Raw genomic sequence first — 6,000 nt, 5'->3', positions numbered from 1 at the left:
TGAGTTGCCAAGTGGTTGTATCGCCCTAGTCAGGAGGTAGTACCGCTAGGACCCCGAAAATCTAGGAAAAGATATTTTTGAGCTCTAAATTCAAACCGGTTTGGGGCCTATATATACCTCACCCTTTCCTATATGAAAGGGCACCAAAAATCCAATCTTACTCTATGATTTTTAGAGCTCAAAAGTGTTGTAAAGGCTAGAAGTTTTCCTCCCTCTTTTCTTCTAAGTTTTGATCTTTTAAGAGAGGAGAGAAAATTTTGTAAGGGTTGTCTCCTAAGCCCATCAAAAGGAGTGAAACTGTAAAAGGGTAGTTGGCCTTCGTGTTGGGAAATCTTGGGGACGACATCATATGCGTAGCGGAAGAACAACAAAACAAAATCACCGATTCCCAAAAAGATGTTCATCGTTGTGCGAAGATTGGTGCGCAAAATCCGCAAAACTTAAAACTGCGTATAGAGTATATTGTATTACCTAGAGAGATCGTATATCCCTGTTTCCTTGTAGATCTTTAGGAGAGGGTGAAGGAGGTCAAGCGTCCTCCTCTCTAGTGGTGATCCACACAGTAGGGCTGCGACGATGCTCCACAAAACTCCAGGCCTACTCTGAGGTGGAGAAGGAGAGGAGAATAGGAGAGGTAAGCAAAGGCTCTAGCCTATGAGGCTCTGAATCCCTCCTATTTATAGAGGTCCCCTATCAAACCCTAATGGGTCCTCCCCTAGTGAGTATTAGATCTACATCCAATAAGACAAGGGCTCCGTCGGATATCTTATATCCGAACCTCTACTCATCGCAATGCCTACCATATGTGTGTGACCCTCTAGGCCTAATATCGCAATGTCATACCTGTTAGAACTCCTTCTAACTCAATTAATTATTATCTCTGTAATAATTCACTTAACTCATCGACTACGGATGTACTAGGCCACTACGCCGTAGTCCCTAGACGATACAAGAGAATCCTATTGAATCTCGGATTTTGATGATGACATCAATTGTCATTTGTTCTCTAATCCATATGTTGAGATAAGTGTGCAGGATTAACTATGATGAAAGTAAGACATGCAGTAGGAGTTGCGCCAGAGTTAGGACTATGTTCACGTTTGGAGTTCGAGAGCTTGACGGAAGCCCGGACGGTCATCGGAGGTTCTACGGGAACAAATCCGAGAAGTCCAGGAGCTTGCCAAAAGAAGCTCGTCAGAACTCGCCAAGTGGATCGTCGCAAGTCCAGGAGTTTGCCGGAAGTCCATAGGAGCATCATCGGAGGACTGTCGGATGTTCACCGGAAGTTCGCTGGAAGCTTGTTAGAAGAAGCGATTGACACACTGGAGCAAGCTGTAGTAAAAGTCTTAAGAATTGTCGTAGTTAGCACGATGATTAAGTTAGAATTGGGAGGTGATCCCATTAACTTAATCTAGGGGCAATTGGGCCCTTGAAAGAACCAAATTGGGCCAAATGGATCAACCCATTCAGACCCAGATCTCTTGCCCAGAGGTGGCACCGCCTGGGTCGGCGGTGGCACTGCCCAGGGCTCAGTCTCCAAGTTCTGGCTAGGTGGTGCAACCGCCCCAGTCAGGCGGTGGCACCGCCTGAGCTCGGTCTCCGAGCTCTGCCAAGCGGTGCAACCGCCCCTGACAAGTGGTGGCACTGCCTAGAGGCTCAGTCTTCGAGCCCTGTCAAGCGGTGCAACCGCCCTAGTCAGGCGGTGCAACCGCCAGACCCCGGAATTCCAGGAATTGACAGTTTTGAGCTCGAAATTCAAACTGGTTTGGGGCCTATAAATACCCCACTCTTTCAGCAATGAAAGAGCAACAAAAAACCACCAAAATCCTGATCTTTCTCTGAGATTTTTGAGCTCAAAAGTGTTGTAATAAGCTAAAGGTTCTTCTCCCTCTTTTCTTCCAAGTTCAAATCTTTCAAGAGAGGAGAGAAAAGTTTGTAAGGGTTGTCTCCTAAGCCCGTCAAAAGGAATGAATCTGTAAAAGGGTGGTTGGCCTTCGCCTATTGAAGGAAGGCCTCTAGTGGACGTCGGCAACCTCACCGGTGGAGGAAGCCAGAAGTGGATGTAGGTCAAGATTGACCGAACCCCTCTAAATCGCGCTGCTCTTTGGTTTGCATTTACTTTGAGCTTATTATCCTTACTACAAACCTCCTTCATAGATTACTTCCTTCTGCGCTTTTCGATTGCGTTTCCAAGCTCAATATTTTCCGAATCGTGTTTAGACGTAAATCGCTTTTCTCGTACGAACATCATATTTCAATTTGCGCTTACATTCTGATTTCCATCATAACTGCAAACTGCCTTTATAGATTTGTTTTAACTGCTTCTTACCTGATCTTAAGTCAAAGAAATTACGAATCGACTTTTCTACTGAAATTGGCTTTATCGTACGAACGTAGTTTTAAACGTTGAAAGTTTTCCGCTGCACTAATTCACCCCCCCCCCCCCTCTTAGTGCTCTTGATCCTAACAATTGGTATCAGAGCGGGGTTCACTCTCAAACAAATTAAAACCCAAGAGAGATGGCATATGCCGGAAACCAAGAGGGCCATTCTATTACACGTCCACCCATGTTCAATAGGACGGACTACACCTATTGTAAGACCCGAATGAGGATCTTCCTTACTTCAATGGATTTTGAACTTTGGAATCTTGTCGAAAATGGTTTTTCGAAATCTTCTCTTCCAATGATTGATTGGAATGAATTGGAGAAGAAGACTTTCGCTCTTAATGCAAAGGCTATGAATGCCTTATTATGTGCGCTTGATAAAAATGAGTTTAATCGTGTTTCGATTTGTGAAACCACGTTTGATATTTGGCATACACTCGAAGTGACTCATGAAGGCACAAGCAGAGTAAAAGAGTCAAAAATCAATCTTTTGATACACTCTTTCGAACTTTTCTGAATGAAACCGAGCGAGACTATTGGCGACATATACACCCGTTTCACGGATGTCGTTAATGGTCTAAAAGGACTCGACAAAAGCTTTTCGGACTTTGAGCTCGTAAATAAGATTTTAAGATCCCTTCCTAATAGTTGGGACCCTAAAGTCACTGCTATTCAAGAAGCTAAAGATTTAAGCAACTTCCCTCTTGAAAAACTAATCGGGTCATTAATGACCTATGAAATGACATGCAAGGCTCATGAAGAGTAAGAAAACATCCTTCCAAAGAACATGAAGGATATGGCACTTAGAACTTTAGATGACCATTTGAGAGAAAACTCAAGTGATGATGACTTGGCACTTCTAACAAGGAAATTTAAAAAATTTATTAAAAGAAACAAGTTAAAAATGATGCAAAAAATAAACTTGAACCCAAAAGGGACCAAGTTATTTGCTATGAGTGCAAAAAGCCAAAACACTACAAGAGTAATTGTCCCCAAGCCAAGAAGAGAACATCAAAGAAGATGACACTCAAAGCAACATGGGATGATTCGAACGTATCCGAAGAAGAGGAGTCCAACACCGAGCAAGTTGCTCATTACGCCTTAATGGCCATTGGAGAGGAGGTAACAAATTTAATTGATGCAGATTTATCATTTGATAAATTATTAAATGCCTTCCATGATTTATTTGATGAATGCAAGATTCTTAGTAGAAAATACAAATTGCTAAAAAAGGAGCATGATAGTCTTAATTGTGATTTTGATAAGTTAAAGACTGAATATCATGATAGTTTAGGCTCTTGTATCAAATGCCATGATCTAGAAACTATCCAAAAGCAAAACTTGCTACTCATGGACACCTTGAAGAAATTTGAGGTTGGTAGCAAGTCTTTGAACATGATCCTTACAAACAAAGGTCACGTTCCCAAAAGAAGTGGAATTGGATTTGTGAGAAATTCTCACCAAAATCCAACCACCTTCATAAAAGGCCCCATCCTACATATTCAATACCAAAGTAAATGCAACTTTTGTTGCAAGCATGGACACAAAACGCATTATTGTCCATTTAAGAAAATTAGTCCGATCAAATTAATTTGGGTTCCTAAAGGAACCATGATAAACTCTATACAACATGACGAACAATATAGATCAACTTTTGAGACACCCAAAAGTAAATGGGTACCTAAAAATTATCCTTTCTTGTAGAGACATACACCATTACAAACTAGGAGCAAGAGATGGTACCTTGATAGTGGATGCTCAAGGGATATGACCGGAGATCCATCTCAATTCTCTAAGCTCACTAGCATAGACGAAGGCTATGTCACCTTCGGAGACAACAACAAGGGTAAAATCATTGGCAAAGGAACCATAGATAACAAATCCAACTTCTTTATTGAAGATGTTTTGTTAGTTGATGGTTTAAAACATAATCTCTTGAGCATTAGTCAATTATGTGATAAAGGATATATTGTCAAATTCGAATCTAATGCATGCATCCTTAAAAAATCACACAACAACACATCTATGATAGCATTAAAACAAAATAACATATACACCATTGACATCAATGATTTGTGTAATGAAATGTGTTTTTCGATTTTAAATAAGGATGCTTGGCTATGGCATAGAAGATTAGGTCACGCTAGCATGAAACTAATTACTCAAATATCATCCAAAGAACTTGTACGAAGAATTCCTCACATCAAGTTCATCAAAGATAATGTGTGTGATGCTTGTCAATTAGAAAAACATATTAAGAGTAGTTTCAAATCTAAGAATCAAATAAGCAGATCAAGGCCCTTACAATTGATCCATATGGACTTGTTCGGACCAATCTCTACATCAAGCCTAGAAGGTAGCAAATACGCCCTCGTCATTGTAGATGACTATAGTAGATACACAGACTTATTTTTTGAAACACAAAAATGAATGCTTTAGATATTTCACCAAGTTTTGCAAACTTGTTCAAAATGAAAAAGGTTTTATGATTTCATCAATTCGAAGTGATCACAGTGGTGAATTTTAAAACCGTGATTTCCAAGAATTCTGTGAATCTAATGGATTCAACCACAACTTCTCTACTCCAATAAATCCTCAACAAAATGGAGTAGAAGAAAGAAAGAATAGAAATTTACAAGAAATTGCAAGAACCATGTTGAATGAACAAAGCCTACCCAAATATTTTTAGGCCGAAGCTGTAAACACTGCATGCTATATTTTAAATAGAGTTTTAGTAAGACCCTTACTCACCAAAACTCCCTATGAATTGTGGAACAATAAAAAACCCAATGTTTCATATTTTAAAGTTTTTGGGTGTAAGTGTTTTATCTTAAATGAGAAAGATGCCTTAGGAAAATTTGATACTAAATCCGATGAAGAAATTTTTCTTGGTTATTCTTCGGTTTCTAAAGCTTTTCATATCTTCAATAAAAGGACTTTAATAATTCAAGAATCCATTCATGTTGTTTTCAATGAGATTTCCGAAATCAAGAAAAATGACTTTGATGATGATGTTAATTTCGATTCTTTGAATTTAAATGAAACCCCTTCTCCAACTAGCAACTTGGATGCATCCACTTACGAAACTTCCTTACCTAAGGACTGGAAGTATGTAGATGATCATCCTAAGGAGCTAATCCTAGGAGACACATCTAAGGGGGTTCAAACACGTTCATCTTTTAAAAATTCTTGTGCCAATGTCACTTTTCTCTCCCAAATTGAACCTAAATGTATTGACGAAGTCATGAAAAATGATTCATGGATTATCGCAATGCAAGATGAGTTAAATCAATTTGAGAGAAATGAGGTGTGGAAGCTTGTTCCTAGGCCAAATGACCATTTAGTTATTGGTACTAAATGGGTCTTTAGAAACAAGCAAGATGAATATGGTATCGTGGTAAGAAACAAGGCTAGACTAGTGGCCAAAGGTTTCAACCAAGAAGAAGGTATCGATTACGAAGAAACCTTCGCTCTTGTGACTAGATTAGAAGCCATAAGGATGCTCCTTGCCTATGCTAATAATAATAATTTTTAAGTTATTTTAAATGGATGTTAAAAGCACTTTTCTAAATGGCTTTATTTCTGAAGAAGTTTATGTTGAACAGCCTCCTGGA

Source organism: Musa acuminata, chromosome BXJ3-9 (genome assembly GCF_036884655.1).
Source record: "Musa acuminata AAA Group cultivar baxijiao chromosome BXJ3-9, Cavendish_Baxijiao_AAA, whole genome shotgun sequence".
Taxonomy (NCBI): domain Eukaryota; kingdom Viridiplantae; phylum Streptophyta; class Magnoliopsida; order Zingiberales; family Musaceae; genus Musa; species Musa acuminata.
The sequence above is the reverse complement of the archived record's forward strand: the minus strand, read 5'-3'. Positions refer to the sequence as shown.